A 21,376-nucleotide genomic window follows, 5' to 3' on the forward strand; every position below is an offset into this window, starting at 1 on the left:
GATGTGCAATGCCTTTGATAAATCCCCGCAGGATGCTCTGGAGAAAATAACCCTACTTTGACTTTAATTAGGCCCAAAGGAGATAACCAGGAAGCATTGATGTGAATGGGATGAGTAGATATGGAAGCCTCTTTGCTAAGAGAAACACCTGGATAAATCCATCAAATGATAATGGTTTTACCCTGTTACAACACTCTAGGGACAAAACATTATTAAGGGTTTGTTTGTTTGTTTGTTTTCTGTCTACTTTTGAGGCCGGGCCTTACTATGTTGTTTTTGGGTCATTTTTTCTTGGAATCCTGCATTGTGTGGCTGGATATAGCAGTCTGGAAGGCAGAATTAGAGCAGTAGTTTTTCATTGAAATCTGTTTCTCTCATAGATGGATATTGCATTTCCTCATCCTTCTCTAATCCACTGAGCAAAGATAGCCTGTCCTGTTTTCACAGTGCACTGTGTCACAGGTACACATATAAGACTTTTCTTTTGCTTCCCAGTTGGCAGGAAATACTTGGCCTCACTCCCCAGGATCTACACTCCGGACTTATGATGCCCCTGGGAAATCAGTTTCTTGTCAATTTTCCCTTCTGGCTTTGGATTCTCTTAAATTCTCATAGGAGTTCCTAATCTTTCAGGCCCAAATAAGTATTAGAATGGAACTGAACCATTTTACAACAATGTGTTGTGAGAATATTTGGACATTTAGTCAATCCTCCTGGCTACTGAAATTTCATCTACAACTGATATTTGTGTTGTGGACTGGATGTTTGTTCAGGGGATCCCCCAAAATCCATAAGTAGGAGCTCTCATTCTCGATATGATTGTGTTTGGAAGTAGGGCTGGTTATGGTTTGAAACGTCCATTACTGGTTCTTGCATTTGAACACAGCTGGTGTCATTGTTTTGGAATGCTATGGGGCATAGAGACAGACATAGGGGCAGATCTTCAACATCCGTGTCTATATGCTCTTGGTTCTCACCTGAGGTCTCGTCTCCACAATTTGCTAATATTCATCACACACTCCAGCAACCGCCACCACGCCATCCCCGCCATGATGGATTGTTTCCTGTGAAATAAGAGACAAAATAAATTTCTCCTTCTTTAAGCTGCATGTGTTGCAGTGTTTTGTCACAGCGGTGAGAAAAGTAACTAAAACAGGACCTTAAAGATGAAATCAAATATTGACATATTTGTAAGTGTGAGGACCCAACTCTGATATGGTGAGTGTTTCTATCTGATGACACACAAATAGCTTACTTTCTTTTTCTGTGTACATTCACCAGGCTATCTCAGAAGAATGAGAACATAGCCATATGGGGGGGCCAGGAATTAAGCAGATGGTACACTGAACATGGACTTCCTAACCTCCAAAATAGTGTAAAAATAAATTCATATTATTTCAGACATCCAGGATAGGGGATTTTGTTGTGCACACCCAAGCAAACTAAAACAATTTCTACTTTGTCAATTTTTCTTCAGTGACTAATTTGCATTGCTTCATAAAAGGTTATTCATTCTGCTTAGAACCTGTTTCAGACTCACAGCCTTTGGGGGCACATAAGGATTTTCACTTTCCTATCTGTTTTTGAACTTTGGGGATGGCCCAGAGAATTTATCTGTCCAGTGAAAAAAGCAGGGCCATAATGCATCTTATTTTCCGCCTGAGCTGGGTGACTATAGCAATGTATAATAGTGACTTAGAGTTCCATCATTCGGGTTCTGGGGTGTCTACGATTAACAAAGAATCAGCACAGTAACAACTAACTGTGAAATAATTGTGTGGTTTCTGGAGTTATTTGTTATTGCCTACTCTGACTTATCTTCTGAATCATAGAAACACAAAGTTGAACCTTCTAAAAGTTTCAAACATCTGCTTTGGAAAAGAAAAAAACTGCACTTAGAACACAGTAAGTCACATTGGATGTGGAAATGAAAAGAAAAAAGAAAAAAGCACTAGAATGTCATCCAAAACCCACATAATCATCGTACCTCTTTGTCCTCAGTTTCAGGCAGCTCTATCTTTAGAGCTCAAGCATTCTGGTCTCCATAAATGCACCTGCTAAGGGTTCCCACCCTAGGGAAGGTAGCGCTAAGATTTTTACTGGGAGGAACTAAGCCCAGATAGTATCTGCACTTCTTTATTTCCAGATCACTGAAGTGCTGAGGAAGGAGATGGACAAAGGCATTGAGCACACTACGTACCACAGGGAGGATTTTAGACAATCCAGGATTTTTCAAGCAGGAAAAAAAAAAATTATTAAAAAGGAAAAAGATCGCATGGCCTTACAACTTTAATCTGGGAGAAATGCCAGTGTACTCATTAAAATGTACTAAGTGATGTTTTTGTCTGTGTAAATTACTTGTCCTATTTACCAATCTTACAGCTCAAAAACTTCCAGAAGGAGAAGAAGCGGGCATCAGATATGCCAATTAAAAGGAGCTTTCCAGGCAGGGAGATGGACATGTTTGATGTGTGTCAGAAGGAACAATTCAAGGGCCCACTCAAAAATGCAGCCCAACTTCCCCCTTAGCCCAACATTCAAGACTTCACATAAAGTATGAATAAAACATTGGCCATTGTTTCTAAAAGAATAACCTGTTATAAAAACAGCATCGATGAAAAAAAAATGGGGAAGGCAGGAGCAGTCAGGCAGTTAGACTATGAATGTCATAGCACAAATTTTTCCATTAAAAGTCAATGCCCCACATGAAACGGTCTGTTTCACAGAAACTACCCTGAGTTGCAGTGCCTGTGAATCAAGCTTAGGCTATCCCATGTGTGAAAACGAACCCTAGTGTGCCTCGCTAATTACCGTCTTCTCCAACTGGTATGGAATTTAAATTGAAAAAAATATATAATTTGTAGCTCCCTAATGAAGCAAATCTCTTCACAAAATGTTCTCGGGAACATTCTCCTTTCTCATTTGAAAAACGCCTGGGAAACAATAGGACTTCTACCTTGCCCACATCTGCCGTCAGGATCCTGTAATAATTTCTTGGTAGGAATAATCAATTGCTAAGACAGTCAACTGGACCCTCAAATAGAAACATCAGAAAACTATGAGATTACTTCACTTCTATCCCTCTTTCTAGTTTTTCATTGCAATTGCTTTTTTGCTCCCATTGTTTCTTTGACTTCCTTGTGTCTTTCAGGCCAAGAGTGTATTAGTACAAGCATCATACTGTGGCAATTTCCTTTTCACTATCTACCACCTCAAGCAGGACTTAGTTAACATCCCCTATGTCTTTTGTGTCACATTTTTTTCCTTATGTATTTTCTCAATAAATAGTGAGGAAATGTGGTTATCTCATGTAATAAGTCGAGTTCTGGTGCAATTATATTATTAATAGCCATAGACTGTTTTTCTCATACCAACATATGTCATTAAGCCTCTCTAGCAACCAGGTTGCTAGACAAAACAGTCTCTTTGCCTTCTGAAGTTTTTACAATGTCATTAACCAGTATTTTTACTCATTTCCAGATAGAAATCAAACACATATCACTCCAGTGTCATTTTGAAAACAAGAGAACCTGTCCATGTCTAAAGAATCTCTCTAGTTTCCTAGAGTTATACCACACCCTTGTGCTTATAGCAAGAGGTTGACTTAAAATGGATGGGATCAGACTCCTTGATGAACTAGACTTCTGAAGGGACATAGCTAATATAAAGAAAGATGTTGATAAACACAATTGGGATTTTATTGAAAATGATGAGCAGATGAGTATGATGCAGTCAATCGTGGGAATTCCAATTCAACCTAACCATTCAACTTTCCTACAGCCTGAGCTTTGGACTGTGCTAGCAAACCCATGCAACAGGGATGAAGGATGATCACTATGTTATCTTGGCCCTTAGAACGCCTGCAAACACTGCATTTAATCACGCCTTCTCTCCATACTCTGGAAGGGATATTTTACCCCTCTGTGATGTTTTCCCCTAGATGCATCTTCCCCCATACCCTACTGTCTGAAAATTGTTTTGCCTCCCATCTCAAGAGAAAGTGGGCGAAATGAGACAAGAGCACCATGTAATTCCTAACTAATTAGATGAGCTTGATCACTCAGCTTGCTCCTTGCCATTTTCCTCTTCCTGCCTATGATAATGAAAAAGAAAAACAAAAAACTATCCTAAGTATAGCTGAGTCTCCTTTATAGATTGTGTTCCTTCTCTCTTTTCCAGGACTCTTATGACAATATGGCCTGTTTATTTTTCTTCTTCCTTTTACTGACCAGCTATTATTAATAATATATGGTACTATCATTTAGAACTCATGGTTTAAAAAGCTCATCATTTAAAAATTTAAACGCCCTCCTTGATTTTGTATCTCAGCCAACTCCCACGCTTGTCTCTGTTCTCCCCTTGGAAGGAAACTTTTCAAAGGAGTAATCTCTACTTCCTTTCTCTTCGTCCTTGCTCTACCATACAGCTACCACAGCTGAAACCTGGCCCCTACCATTCTGGTCTCACTGTGCTCACAATGACCTCATCAGCACCTAGCTCATGGTAACTATTAATCAGTGTGTGCTGACATGTGCTGTGGTCTAGATATCTCTCTCTCTCTCTCTCTCTCTCTCTCTCTCTCTTTCTACCCACCCCCATGCACTCACAAATGGTCCACAAAACAGTCTCTTTGCCTTCTGAAGTTTTTACAATGTCATTAACCAGTATTTTTACTATTAAACTTAAGTGTCCAATTAAGACAAACATTTCTGAGACTGTTCATCTATCAGATTGGGTTGGCAGGTACATTATCTTTAGGTAATATTCAGCCTTCTGAGCTTTCTGGGCAGAGCTGGTCACTTTGCCAGCTCCAGCAGTCTTCTTGTCCACATCTTTGGTGCCACCCGCGCAACTTTCTGCCTTATGCCATGGGCAGCAGAATGACCCAGTGGAGGGCAGACAGAGAAGCTTTCAACACATGGGCTTACCTATGACCATCTTGCCAGCCTCATTTTCAACTTTCTGATGGTTCCTTTGTAGACTTGACTACATTTGTAGGTAAGATGGCAGGATATGATGGACTTGCCCAAATCTATCTGTCCAATGTTGATATGAGTCATTTCCTTTCCCTTTTGGTTTTGAATTAGCAGTGGTTTTCACAACACTGGCATTCTAACAGCAAGCAAGTTGGGGGTGTTTTTATTGTTAATTTTATTAAACTTATTACTTTTAAACCTGCTTGTCTGTTCCAAATATTTTCTGAAATTTGGGTGCCAAGAAATTATAACCTCAGATAATAATTTCCCCTATCTTTGACAGCTATATTCCCATTTTTGTGTTCCCTGTCTTCAAGAATAGCAACCCCATTCATGTGGTTGTACACACTAGAGTTATGGGGTGCATCCTTAAATCTTCCTACTTTTTGTTTAGCTCCAAATTCTCTGCACTTTCTGGTCCTCCTGTCCTCACTGCCTCTGCCATAATGTAGACCACCATCTTTCACTCAGATGACTGCTGCAGAGCATCTTCTCTGCAGCCAAAATTTTCATCTTAGGGCATCACTCTGAGCAGTTCTTACATCCTCTTCCCCCCTTGTTTCTTATACCTTTTACTATTTTTTTAATTTTTTTCCATGTGTACAATGTGACAATCTTCCTCCTAGTACATGTTTCCTGTATACTCTTTCTGTAGCTCTTCCTCTAAGGTTTTCTCTCATCCCCCACCACCATGCCCTGCAGAAGCACACAGGCAAATCATCCTGTATCCTTTTTTCTAATGCTTGTGCTATCAGCCTTCCTCAACCCAGAACACTAGTGAGAATAACATCTGATCTCCATGACAACCCCAGACTGGCCAACACAGAGCATGTATCAGTGAGAGAGTGAATTGCTGTCTGGAAAGATAGCTCAGCCATTAAAGGCTAGACAACTAAAACTATAAGAGAAAGTGCCTTATATATATATTTTAATTTTCTTTCTCTTTTCCTTCAGTCACACACATCATATTCACTATTACTTTTTCCATATATTTCTTATAAATATTGTTTTCATTGGTGGTAAGAGAATAGCTGATGTTAGCCATTCTAACTGATGTAAGATGGAATCTCAAAGCTATTTTTATTTACATTTCTCTAATGGCTAAGGATGTTGAACATTTCTTTAAGTATTTCTCAGACATACGAGTTTCCTCTGTTGAGAATTCCCTGTTTTGTTCTATACCCCATTTTAATTGGATTACTTGGTTTCTTGAGTTCTGTACCTATTTTGGATATTAGCCCTCTGTCAGATGTAGATGAAAAAGAAAAACAAAAAACTATCCTAAGTATAGCTGAGTCTCCTTTATAGATTGTGTTCCTTCTCTCTTTTCCCATTCTGTAGGCTGCAATTCCATCCTATCGACAGTATCCTTTGCCTTAAAGAACCTTCTCCGTTTCATGACTTCCCTGAGCTGTTGGTGATCTGTCCAGGAAGTTGTCTCCTATGCCAGTGCTTTCAAGACATTGTCTCTTCTATCAGGTTTAGTGTATCTGGTTTTATGTTGAGGTTCGATCCAGTTGAACTTGAGTTTTGTGCAGGGTGATAGATATGATCTATTTGCATTCTTCTAAATACTGAAAAGTCCAGTCAAACCAGCACCTTTTGTTGAAGATATTTTCTTTTCCTTTTTTTCCATTGTATATTTATGATTTCTTTATCAAAAATCAAGTATGTGGATTTACGTCTGGGTTTGGATTCAATTTCATTAATTAATGTGTCTGTCTTATGCCAATATCATGCGGTTTTTATTACTGCCACTCTGTACTACAGCTTGAGGTCAGGGATGGTGGTGACACTACCAGAAGTTCTTTTCTCTATTGGACTGTTTGTGCTATCCTGGGATTTTTTTTTCCACATGAAATTGCCTACTTGTGGGACCCTTCCCCTCCTATTCTGGTGCCTTTTGTCCACCCTCAATATAATGCTATGTGCCTGGTCTTATTGTAGCTTGTTATGCATGTTTGGTTGACATCCAAAGGAGGCCTACTCTTTTCTGAGGGGTGGAAGAGGTGAAGTGGACCTGGAGGAGAGGAGAGGTGGTGGAGGAAAAATAGGGGAAGAGGAAGGAGGAAAAACTGCAGTTGGGATATAACATATGAGAGAAGAATTAAAAAAAAAACTTTAAAAGACATAATAAACAGCATAGTTAAGTCTATATGTAAAAACCTATAGCCAATATTACAATAAATTTGGAAAACCGGGAAAAAAGATAAAACAACGGAAAGCAAGAAGAGAAAGAGACATACTGAATGCTTGATATGCAGAGTCTAAGTTCAACTACATATACACACATGCAGGACATGAAAGAAAAAGAAGAAACGTGAGGGAAGGGACTGAGCCAGCAGCAGTAGGAAAGGTAGATGTCAAATGGGGAGCAATGAGAACAAATGTGGAGTAAGTACACATAAGAATGTTACAATGAAATACATCATTTTATATACGGCTTAAAATTAATTTTAAATGATGATATAATTTTTGAAAGCATCATGTAGCTGACCTGGGCTTTGTAATGTGACTTTACCTAAACAATAAACAAAGCACAAGACGTTTTTCATTTAGAGAAAATGAACAGAGATATAGAATTCTTCCCAACATCAACTTCTCCAACCTTTTCGTCCCCAACCCACTTGGCCCTAGACTCATCAGAGCAGCCTTTTGCAAATATAGTTTCCTGGTCTTGTTCATGACTCACCAAAATCAGAACCTGCAGGAAGTTAGATTTTAAATGTATCCCAGGTGACTTTGATAATCAATTGGTTCTGAGAACCCCTGCTGTCTATAATCCCAAGAAGACCTGTATGCAGAATTACTAATGAGGATGACTCATCCCAGGCATTATACTAATGAGTTACTGTGACTTCCCTCCCAGGGAATTGAAAACAACATGGTGCCTTAGTCTAATTAAAACCACAGTCCCCAAAAGCTTCATAAGATCTGAATTGAATGAGGAGGCTTTCGGGCAGATTGATGGGAGAAGTCAACTCTGGTGTCCTTATTTCCAGACTAGCCAACCACAAGCTGAGATATACAAAATGCGGGATACATTCCCTAATGGGAAAAAAGTCTTCTGTGTATGGTAGGCATATGTGGTAGTTCTCCATTGCTGCGGCAAATATCTAAAGCAAGCACCACAAAGGATGGAAGGTCTGTTCTAGCTCATGCTTTGAGAGATGTTAGTCCAAATGGCTTAGCCATGTGGGCTGGGTTCTGTAATAGGACAAGATATCTAACCAAGCAAGACCACATAGGAATAGATGCTGCTTACCTCCCAGCAGTCAGAAAGCAGAGAGAGATGAAGAGGCTCGTGTTCCAACACCCTTTTCAAAGGTAGGCTTCTATGCTAATTTCTTTCCAAGCGGTCCCACCCACTAAAGGTTCCACAAGTATATTACAAGGTAAAAAGGCAAAAGCCATGCCATGCAGCACACCTGCTATCAGGCCTGAGACTCAAAGGTGAGTTTTTAATAATGGGATTTCAGAAGTGAGAAGAAAGAAGAGCAATGGTCAGGACTACAAGGAAGTGTGTTCAGCGAACGGGGAGGTTCTAGATCAAACTAGAATACATTTTTTTTGAAAATGTAGTGGAAGTGGGTTACAGTCAAGAGTGTGACAAATAAAGATGGGACTGGATAATGAGACGAGAGATCAGAGTGGGTTACGAGTGTTGAATCAAGAACCTAACTAAGCAAATCCAAGAGGAACTCTTAAACAATATTTTTTTTATCTGTTTTGTGAATGAGGAGCTAGCCTTATTGAATGTGCTATCACTCAATCAAGTTTGCACAGTACTTTATTGGTACTGTATATATAAGAATAAATAAGATGAAGAAGCTGTCAAGCAACTTTTTTAAGTAAAAAACTAGAATTATATATATATATATATATATGTATATATATATATATATATATAAACCCACTAGAATTATTTAACAGACTAATCCAATGACTTAGCTACTAGAAAGCAAAGGTATGAAGTAGTACTTGGAAGACAGCTATGCAAATAAAATAACAGACTTGTGGCTTAAAAATTCTAAAGGCAGTTTTCAGTGAGTCCAGCTAAGCCAATGAGTGTTTCCATGAGGGAGATAATGAAACTATTACAGGACTTAACTAATACCTTTTTGATGAGAGGACTTTTATTCCAAGTGGTAACAGACATAATTAGAAAGTCATAAGATGAGTCAACTTTCTAGCTATGCTAGTTAGTTTTTGTCAACTTGATACACCCTAGAGTTACCTAAAAGGAGGGAACTTCCTCTGAAAAATTGTTTCCATCAGTTTAGGGGGGGGGGCATTTTCTTGATTAATGATTGATGTGGGAGGGCCCAGCCCACTGTGGGTAGTGCCAATGGGTTTTATAAGAAAGCAAGCTAACACAGACATTGAGAATAAGTCAGTCAGCAGCTTTCCTCTTTGGTTTCTGATTTAACTCCTGCCTACAGGTACCTGTCTTGAGTTTATGCCCTGACTTCCTTTCATGATGGGCTATAATTCTAAGATGGACTAAATAAATCCTTTTCTGGCCCAAGTTGAATTTTTTTAGTGTTTTATCACAGCAACAAAAAGCAAACTAGGGGGGGCTGGAGAGATGGCTCAGAGGTTAAGAACACTGGCTGCTCTTCCAGAGGTCTGAGTTTGATTCCCAGCAACCACACAGTGGCTCACAACCATCTATAGTGAGATCTGGTGCCCTCCTCTGGTGTGTGTGGGCATACATGCAGACAGAATATTGTATAAATACTAAAAAAATAAATAAATAAATCTCTTTACAAAAAAAAAGCAAACTAGGACAGAAATTGGCACTAAAGAATAGGACAGTGCTGTGATGGACATGACTGTATTGCTTTGCAGGTAATATTCTATGTGTTGTGAGGGATATTAGAGCTTTGTGATAGAAAATGTTGTTGAGTGAACACAGTTTAATGAGATTTTTTGGGAGTCTCAAAGATGGTAACGTTGAAAGAAGTATAGACAATGAAGACCTGACTTGTTTCAGTGGGAAGCAATGGTTCTATTGTGCCTGTGAAGGAACTGAGGATGGCAGGGGTGGATCCATTTTGTTTCTTAGACTCTTATTTTAAGTTGACTGACCTTGGAGTGACTTGACCCCCACCTTTGGGTTCCAAGAAGGGCCACATAGCCCTTCACCCTGCAGGTTGCCGTGAATACCACAGAATGTGTTAATGGGTCCTCATTGTCAGGTGTCATAAATGCCACAGAATGTGTTAATGGGTCCTCCCCTCCACCCAACAGGCTATCATACAGATATCTTAGATATCTGTCAGTTTGGCCAGATGGCTTGGAACAATTAGCATAAAGGTCATCTTGATTATTGAACCCCCCACCCAAAACTTTCCCTTCCCTGTAATGCCAAGGCTTGGAATTGCCCACTTGCCATTTTTTCCTTTAAAAACTCTGCCTCCTGACTTTGCAGCCAGTAAGTCCTGAAGATACCTGATAAAACAGGGTCAGATGAAAGGGGAGGAGGTCCTCCCCAATCTGTGGACTTGAAAAAGGGCAGGAATGAAACAAGAGAGGGAGGGAGGGTGGGGTTGGGAGGGAATGAGGGAGCGGGATACAGCTGGGATATAGAGTTAATAAAATGTAACTAATAATAAAAATTAAAAAAAAAATTCTGCCTCCCTGAGACTTGGGGCCTCTCTTTCTAACCTGCTACATCAGGGAAGATTGGCAGCTCAAGCTTAAGCTTGAATAAAGATCTTCATGTGATTTGCAATGGACTTGACTCCTAGTGGTCTTTTGGGGTCCCTAAATCAGGCACAACACCTGTTTGTGCCATTTATTGAATTGAGAATTTGTGGCTTTTGCTCAGCTGGGGCTGAACACTCCACTTTGATTAACAAGAGACCAGTATTGCTCAATCAAAACATTTGCTTTACTATGACAATCGATGTTGCTCAGCTGGGGTTGAGAAGTCACCTGTGACTAGGAAAAGAAAAGCATAACTGAGTTGGTATCTTCTAGGAGTGTTTCCCCAGGGTCAGTGCACAGAAGCCATGGCCCATATTTGCCAGGGCTGTATTTCAAGGTGTCAGCTGAACTTGGCAATGTCTAAGCGTCTCCCACATTGTATTGATTGTGCAGATGTAAAGGGGTTTGTGAAGAACAACTGAGTCTTGGCACTGTGACAGGCCATTTGTGAAGGCACAGCTTCAGTTGCAGTAGAGATCCCAGGATATGAGAGAAGCCAGGACAATGGGATAACCACCAAGGACTCTGGTAGATGTAGAATAGACCCTGACATGGTGTACATGCTGTAGATGGTAGACTCAGAGAAAGAAGTGGAGCTGCCTAAGTCCTTTGGAGCAAAGAAGATTATAAGTCCCGGATGTCAGACATTAAGGTATAAGATTTTGGAACTAATTTGCTAGACTTAGTATTAGTATGATTGTTTTTATATGCTGGTTCTTCCCTTTGGAGAATAACTTTTTTTTTTTTCAGAAATCCATTGTTGGCATGCTTTTTAAAACTCTTTTATTTGTGTTTCTTGCATCTTTTTCTCCCTACTCCACCCCAATCCCTTGCAACACCCCAACACCAGGTAGGAGAGAGAAAGGGTTAGTGGGAGAGGGGGCATAGTTCTTTCTTAGCTGCTTCCTGCTGGTCAGGGTCATTGGGTTCCTTGGAGTCAGTTCAATCCTCGTTTCAGTAGATTTCCATCTTCTTGTTTCACAACAACTAGGAGGAGCAAAGGGAAAGCAGGAGCAACCTTGTTCTTTCTCATCACTCCACTCCCACTCCACTCCCTGAGCATTTATTCTTTCTCCAGAGTCTTCAAATTCAATCTATCTGCAGCTGGCAAAGAGCTCCTCTCAGAGCCTGCACGAGGCAAATAGTCCGCTGCTGTGGACCATCTGAATCAATCTCACACCCTACACCTGAGACTAAAACAAAACCATGTTTATGGTCACAACAATCCACAGTTAAGATACTTTGGTGTTTTAAAGAGACTTTGAACATTTAACGTGTTCAATTTTTTTAAAGTCCACAAGAACTTTTAAATTTTTATATTGTTATATTAACAGGAGACTCGGGGGATAAAAAAGAAAGGAAAATTCATGGTTTGAGATTAAAGTGTTTGTGTCAAGCTGTTAAGTGGTCAGTTGTGCACAAACTGTCAAGCAGACACCTAGGAAGAAGTAATCTTACCTGAGAGATTGTATCTATCACACTGGCTTGGGAACATGTTTATGGGACATTTCTTTAGATGGTGATTGATCTGAGTGGATCAAGTTCATAGGAGGTGATGTCATCCTGGGCAGGTGTTCCAGAATTGTATAAGAAAGAAAGCTGAGTAAGCCATGAAGGGCAAGTGAGTAAGCAGCCTTCCTCCATGGTCTCTGCTTCAGTTCCTGCCTTCAGATTCCTCTTGAGTTCCTCAACAATGGACCATAATATGGGATGTATAACTCAAACAAATTGTCCCAAGTTGGTTTGGGGTCAGTGTTTTATCACAGCAAGCGAGAGCACTGACCAACGGCAAAAATTAACATGTCAGCTTTGTCTGTGGAAATCTTGGGATATTTTCCTATTCAGGTCAAGAACAAAGGTGCCCTAATGAATGTGTATCAAAACACCTGTGAACAAAACTGCTATGACAGCCTATGCGTTACACCAACTGGATGATTTTAGCAATTAACAGTGACAGACTTTATCCTTATTATATCCTCTAAGTTTTGGATTATAAAATATATCAAAAAACCCACAACTATTCTATGGAACAAAGGTCATTTTAAAAGGTTTAAATAAAGATGTTGATCACTTCAAACTGAATCATCCCAACAAATTGGATCCTCACTATGCCACCCATGTCTCTGAAATCAGAGGTGGAGAAGAGTCAATTCGAGTAACTTGGCTTGGGCACACTTCTTTATTCTCACTTATAGAATGTCTGAGTCACACTGCAAAGGCAGGTGTGTGAAGATCTTCTGTGTGGCTATTTTATGAACGTGGTAATTTCCCCTCTCCACCTGAAGTCCATCATGTAATAAACCCATGTTGGTTGAGTAATGGTGACAGAGCCGCGGGTTAGACTCTCATTCAGCAATCTCTCCACTGAGTTCTGAAGCTTACAGCTCTCCGGGTAGTCCTCATTCTATCTCAGTACATCTGCCAAGAGTCACCCTGTACAAATGTCTTCATTAAAAAAAAAAACAACAGCAACAAAAACAACAACAACAACAAAAAAAAAACCACCTCATTCTGATGTTGGATAAATACTGCAGCTACTCTCTTAAAGAAAAAAATGCATAGCTCAATATTATTCCAAATTGTCATCTAATTAAATTTTTATCATTGTTATTATTACCATTATTTCAAGTAATCTGGTTAGGAGGGGGTATGGTGCTTTAATAGAGAATAATCCAATGTAACCACTTTCTGCAAAGGAGTTTAATTTACTGAGATGCCCTCACAACAGAAATTCCCTAATGGTTTCAGACTGTTAACAAATCCCCGAAAAGGTTTTCTTAGCTAGATGGAGCTATTGTAGGCTGAAAAATACAATTACATAAGCACCATTGTTATTGTCAAGAAAACTGAGGTCAAAAAGGAGAGCTTTTTTTTTTTTAAAGTCACAATGTGCTTATGTTTTCAAACAAATTTCTTTTATTATTTTAATTATTAATTGGAGGGGTCTAGAGAGATGGCTCAGTGGTTAAGAGCACTGACTGCTCTTCTAGAGGTTCTGAGTTCAATTCCCAGCAACTATGTGGTGGCTCACAACCATCTATAATGGAATATGAATTCTTCTGGTGTGCAGGAAGACAGAGCACTCATAACACATAAATAAATAAATAAATAAATAAATAAATAAATAAATAAATAAGAAAGACAGTAAGGTTTTAAAGGGCTGGAGAGATGGCTCAGAAGTTATGAACACTGGCTATTTTTCCTGAGTTCCTAATAAATTACTATAAGAGTTATTAATAAATTATTCATCTGAAATATTCTGAACAAAAAATTCAGTTTTTCTAAACTGAATACTTAAAAATTATATAAGGAAAGATGTGATTATTTCTGATGTGATCATGAAATAAGAAAGAGCCTTAAACAGTTGTAAGAACGACCACAAAAGTAGCTACAGCATTAACTCTCTGCTACAGGGGGTCTACAGAGCAAGTGATCTTGTGAGGCTAATTGCTAAAATGTTCCTAATTTGTTTCCCAGGGTTTGGAATAGCTCCTAATTGCTGCTCTGTGTTTGATCAAGACAAAAAAAGAGAGCCAGGCATGTCAAATTTACTCAATGTTTTCAATGTCTAGCAAAGGGCATGGCCAGAGCTGGGGAGTGGGGGAGTGGGGGAGTTGGATAGTGGAGATACTGAGATAGCAAGAGATGAGAGAATAGAGCACATCAAGAGCAAGAAGACAGCAAGAGATGAAGAGTAAGAGAATAAGAGAGCAAATTCAAATAAAGGGGAGGAGCATAGTGGAGAAGAGCAAGCACAGAGACTAGTGAGAATAACTGGGTTATAAGAAGGATGAGTAGCTGAGGAGCCAGAAGGGCCAAAAGACAAATACATATAATACTGAGAGAGCCTGGACACCAGCCTAAATGTTGATATGCAACCATAGGTTTCTGTCCATGAAGAGCCATATGCCCCTGCAGTTAGAGGTAAGGGAAATGACTTCTTTGGGCAAATGGGAACAAGTTTCACAAGTTTCTGAGGAATGGTGTGGTTTTTTTTCTGTCAGAAATCCTCCTATAGCCCAAGTCAAGCAAATTTTTGGATATTTGGACTGCCTTTTGGAGTTTGGGCAGTTGGAGCTTCCTTTGGACCTGGCAGCAATAAACATAGGCTTGTCTCTTCCTACAGGTCACGGGTCTCAGTCCAAGCTATAGACACTGCCACCACTCACTCTCATTTTAATTTTGTGGGAATGGAGCCCTGTTTCCTTAAAGTGAGTGAACATTTGGGGGAAATTAGGTTCACATTCCTTCCATTTTGCAAATGATACAATACACTCTTCAATACAAATTGAACATACACAGAGAGAGAGACAGACAGACAGACAGAGACAGAGATTTTCCCAAATGACAAATTCTTAAGCATAATCGGGTTTGTAGTTTCACTAAATTAAGCAAATTTGTAGTAGCAAATGTGTCTATTCTCCCCTACTGGAATTTAAAATAAAACAAGATATATTTGAAGCTATAGTCAATGAATCCACTTTAAAATATACACATGCAATAAAACATAAAATAAATAGCAAACAAGTATCTAGTAAATGCATTCACTTATTAAAGGACTTATTGATTAATAATGAGGAAATCAATATAAAAATTTTTCAATTTTCCTGGAATTAAATGAAAAAAACAGCAAAATCTCTAGAACACACTGAAAGGAGTCATATGAGGGAAACTTATAGCTCTAATATACTTACATTTAGAAAAAATGAGAAAGAACAAAAATAAATGACTTAATGATGCAACTCAAAAATGTGGAAAAACTAGAACAAGCCAATTCCAAACCCAACCAATGGAAAGAAATAAGAAAACTCAGAGCAGAAATTAGTGAAATAGAAATTAATGCGAAGAACCACTGTACCTAGGAATTGGTTCTTTGAGAAGATAAGATTAACAGACCCTCCCTGAAACTAAGCAAAAGAAAAGACCTCCGTTAACACATTCAGAAATGGTTCCTTACATTATGACAATGCCATAGGCACCAAAAAAAAAATATCATATTATACTGGGATACTTGAAAAGCCTGTACCCCAGTAAGTTGGAAAACCAAAAATAAATAGATGGACTTCTTTTAGATGAGGCCAAACTACCAAAATTAACCAAAAGGAGATCAACAACCTGAGCAGAAATAGTAAGGGAAAAACCTTACAACTGGAAAAAAAAAAAAAAGTCCAGAGCCAAACGGATTTACAGCAGGATTTTACCAGACTTTGAAAACTCAGTAGCCAGTCTTTCTTAAACTATGTTTTTAATAGAAACAGAAAGAGTATGCCCAAACTCCTTCTATAAAGCTAGTATCATTCTGATAGCAAAACCAGATAAAAACACGCATAAAAAATTTTATAGGCCATGATCCCTGTTGAATATAAACTCATAGATGACCAATAAAATACTTGCAAACAGAATATAGACACACATCAAAAAGATTATCTACCGTGACCACTTTGGCTTTATCACAGAGATGCAGGGAAAGTTTAACATGAAAATCCAACCACATAAATGAACATAAAGACAAAAATCATGTGATCATCTCAATAGGTGTAGAAAGTGTGAGCCTTTTGACAAAATCCAATCATAATAAAGTTCCAGATAATGTAAAGAGATAACCTACCTATCATAATAAAAGCTGTATATGAGAAACCTACAGCTAACATTATTCTTAATGGAGAAAGACTTAAATCAATCCTACTGAAATCAGAAATAAGATGGGACTGTCTACCATCCCCACTCCTTTTCAATACTGTGCTCAAAGTACTACCTGGAGTAATAAGGTAAGGGAGACACATTAAAAGGATACAAATGGGAAAAGAGAATGTCATGCTATCTCTATTTGATAACATGATAGCATACATAGAAATTTCAAAAATCCTACCAGGAAATGTCTAGAAATGATTAATAAATTCAACACATGGCAGGACACAGAATCAACTTGCACAAACCAATAGCTTTCTATATGCAAACAAATATACAAAGAGATCATGGACATACTTCCATTTACAATAGCCTCCAAGAAAATAAAATAACTAGGAATAAACTAACCAAGGAAGTGAAGGACCTCTGAAAGGAAAACCTTAAGTCTCTGAGGAAAAGATAAAGACACTAGAAAATAGAAAGATAATCTATGTTCATGGATCGGTTGAATTAATATTGTGAAAAGATCATTTTACACAAATCTATTTACAAATTCCAAGCAATCCCAATCAAATTTCTCTATCTCATTCTTCACAGAGATAGAAAAAAAATTGTCCTAAAATTCATACAGAAGCATAAAAGATCTCCAATAGCCAACATGCTCCTGAGCAAAAAATAATACATATATAGTTTCAATGGCTAGTAATGCTTCCCCCCAAAGTCAGAGACTATGTGACAAAAACAGCAACACCAGGCATGAGAAGCGCCCTTTTGAGATGTTGGTCATGGTTGTCCAAAAGGCTCTCAAAATATAGCTTATTGCTGTTGCTCTTGGTTTCCCTCCACACACCTAGAGGTTTCAAAAGTCCCTATTGCTGTAGTCACCATATACTCCAGACACAAGATCCTGTGACCCCAAGATGTATCTGGCCTGAAAGCCCCTCCCTAAGGACTAGCTTTTGTGGTACCAGAAGACACAGTGCTAAGACTTACCAAAGGTATTATTTATAGCAAAACAGATTAAACCCAGTCAACTGAGATTATTAAATATCACATTTAGTCACCAGAAAAGGAGCTTGGAAGAACTCCTTAGCTCTATGTGTGAACTATCATGGTGATTTCATTTCTAATTAACCTAAAAAATTGTCATTTCAAAAGACCAACCCGCTTATCTATGTAGAGTAAAATTGTTCAGATTTAACTGTCAAGAGCTAGAACTTGCTAATGAGTGAAGAACCTCTATGAAGAGCTCCAGGTGACTGACATTAGATTAGCATTTGGTCAGCATCCACAGCCGAGTGTTAATAAAAGGCAACTCTCAAATGACTCCAAAAACTCCAGGTTAACAGCGACCTGCTGCCCAGATTTCTAATTAACTCAGCAGCCTATTTTGACCACTACATGATTTGCCTGCTTGCCCCCAGAGTGATAATATTCCAAGTGTTTTCATCATGTTGGGCAGCTAGAACAACGTCCTGCGGCTTTGAGAGAAATGAAAATTCATTTCCCGCAATCGTAGGGACTGAAGTCCTAGCCCAAGGACCCAGCATCGTTAGTTTTACAGTGAGGATGCTCTTCAGGTTTGCAAGCTGCTGACACCTCCTGTCTTCACATGGTGCCAAGAGAGGGAACGAGATCTCCAGGGTCCTTTTAAAGGGATACTAATCCCATCCACAAATGCTCAGCTTTAGAGCTTCATAGTTTAATCATGTCCTAAACATACTACCTCTACAACAATTAGATCTCTACTATATATTTGGGGGAAAGGGAACACAAAATTTGAATCATTATTTTTCTGACACAGTATCTCTAAACACTTACATACATGTATATAAATAGTAGTGATAACCTTCTAGAAGATATTATGCTATTTTACATGTTTATCTCATTCAATACTTAATCACATATCTTTCAAAAACTACTTCTGTTATTCTCGGCCTCCAAATGGGGATTCTAAGGTTTTCAAGATTTAAGAAAGTTCCCATGTTTCATAGTTAAAAAATGGGTGTGCATGCCTATGACCCTGTGAGATCACTCAGCAGGTAAGAACATTGGTTGCCACCCTTGTGGACCTAAGTTCAATCCCTGGGTATCAAGTGGTGGAAGGAGAGAACATATTCTCATGAGATGGCTGTGAATTACAGACACACACTCACACACACACATAACAATAGTAACAAGAACAAGTAGCAACAACAATAATAATGTTTTAAGGTGGAAATATAACTCAATCTCAGTATAGGACCTAATTTCAATATAGAAAGGAGATAATAATGATGGTAGTGATAGCATGTGCATACAATTTCCAAGGCTCTGTTCTCTATACCTTAGTGCTTCGATGGATTTAATCCACACTACCATGTCTTCTACTTTACTAATATGGAAACTAGAGCTAAAACCTTTAAATAAGTTGAAACTGAAACCCAGACATGCAGGCTCTTCATTAGACACCCCAGTAACTGTCCTGTACACCAGCAGTCCACCAGAAAAGCCCAAGAGAGCTTGGAACACAAGGGAGGTTCAAAGCTACTTTCATAACCACATTAAGATAGATCTTCCCTTCACGAACACTGTGTGAAATTTTATAGATGTATACAATTACATGCAATATAATACATGTAATATTCTAGATGGAATATACATGGAAATACATGATGGAATATGTTGCTGCAAATTAAATGCAGAATAAAAGATGAGAATCCTGAAGTCATAAATTAAGCAAGCCATTAATTACACATCTCCACCCAAAATGAAAATTAACGCTGCTCTTACGGAAAATGTAGCTACTCTTTAAGACGTTACTTGTTTTTGTTTTATGTGTATGATGGTTTTCGTGTACATGTGTATATGCCCTGTGGGTGTGCAGTGCTGATGGAGGTCAGAGGGGGTGTCACACGCCCTGGAATTGGAGTTACAGACAGCTGTGAGCTGTCATGTTGGTTCTGGGAACTGAATACTGAGCCTTCACAAGAGAAGCAAGCCCTCCTAACTATGGGGCCATCTCTCCAGCCCCCGGTTCATCTATTTTTCATTTGTAAATGCTCTGGTGACAGGTCATGAATTTATGATTGTCATCTTGAAGGAAATCAAAAGTGGACATTAAACTTTTTTATTTTAATATTTAATATGGCAAATGCTGATAGATGCAAACGACAAATAAGAACTCTTCAGCATCCCCAGTACATTGTAATAACCCTATACGTTTAAGAAGACTTGCTGTAGGCCATCAAGATGGCGTGGCCAGTATTGTACTTACTGCCAAGCCTGATGGCCTGAGTTCAAGCAGGAGGAACCATATGGAGAAAAATAACTTCTGCAGGTCATCCTATGGTCTCTACATTCATGCTGTGGCATACAGACACGTGCACATCAGTGCACACAAATAAACATAATAAATAGTATTAAAGATATTTACCATGCTAATGTTACCTATTTTTATGACAGGATCTTGTTATATGAGCCTGTATGAGGGTATGCAGCTATGGACTGAATGAGACAGTCCACATGAAAAGTTTAACATGATTCCTACTCCCTATAGCCATTTCTATTATTAGATATTAAATATCTTACCTGAACCCACGGACCTCAAAAAGATAGAAATCTCAACATTAAGGTATATAATGTAGTGATTCAATAAATTGCAGTGTATCAAAGCAGATGCTAAAACTCATAACCAAACCTTGGGCAGAGTGCAGGGAATCATATGAAAGAAGGGGGAGTTAGTATGACCTGGAGAGGATAGGAGCTCCACAAGGACCAAATATATCTGGGCACAGGAGGTCTTTTCTGAGACTGTATCTCCAACTAAGCACCATGCATGGATATAACCTAGAACCCCTGCTCGGATATAGCCCATGGCAGCTCAGTATCTAAGTGGGTACCCTAGTAAGGGGAACAGGGACTGTCTCTGACATGAACTCGATGGCTGGCTCTTTGACCTCCCCTCCCCCCGCCAAGGGAGGAGCAGCCTTGCTAGGCCACAGAGGAGGACATTGCAGCCAGTCCTGAAGAGACCTGATAAGCTAGGGTCAGATGGAAGGGGAGGAGGACTTCCCCTATCAGTGGACTTAGAGAGGGGCAGGGAGGAGATCAGGGAGGGAGGATGGGATTGGGAGGGAATGAGGGAGGGGGCTACAGCTGGGATACAAAGTAAATAAACTGAAACTAATATAAAAAATAAAAATTTAATTAAAAAAATTCATTCCCAGTGAGCAATATGAAAAGCATAGAGAAAAGACCTGTCTACCACAGTATCAACTGAGGGGCAAAAGGATGGGATGAAAGAGCTCTGTGCAGGAGACAAAGCCTTGCACTATAGCTTGTTCTGCCAGAAACTATAGGTATCACCTTTGACAAATCATTGGAAACCTTCCAGTTACAGCATGGTGCTCATAGGCACATACAAAACATCATATGCAAAATATAAGTCACGTGGCAGTGTTCTAAAAGTATAAGTTGGAAAAGTAACTCCATATCTCATTTCTCATACCCAAATAAGCACCACATGCATTAAAGTGTTAATATAAATAGTAACAACTAAAATTATTAAGATTAATAGAAGATGTTTAATTTTAAGATAAAGAGATACTGTCTCAGCTTGATAATAAAGACTAAAAGTACTGAAACCACGCTTAAAAACTATTTAAGAATAAATTTATCAAAATAGATCACTAAAATAAAAAAGATCAAAAAATAAAATAAAGAAGACATGTATGGATTAGAAGATAATATTGTTCAGATGCTACTCATTTTTTGGTAATTTATTTATTTATTCATTTATTTATTGTGTGTTCCCATGTGTACAGATATCTGTAGAGGGAAAAATAAATCAGAGTCCCTAGAATTAGAGTTACTGTGAGCTATCTGATATGGATGCTGGGAACTGAACAAACTCCCTGCCTCCTGAAGAATGAGAAGAGATCTTTTGGTTTGGCTTTTCTTTTTTTTTTTTTTTTTTTAAACTGGCTTTTCAACGTAAATAATCTCTTAGTGACCTAAGGACAGCTTTCAGTCATTTCACATCACACTTCTGAAGGTAGACTTGTTGAATGTGAGGGATG

This window comes from Meriones unguiculatus, chromosome 15, assembly GCF_030254825.1.
Source record: "Meriones unguiculatus strain TT.TT164.6M chromosome 15, Bangor_MerUng_6.1, whole genome shotgun sequence".
NCBI lineage: Eukaryota > Metazoa > Chordata > Mammalia > Rodentia > Muridae > Meriones > Meriones unguiculatus.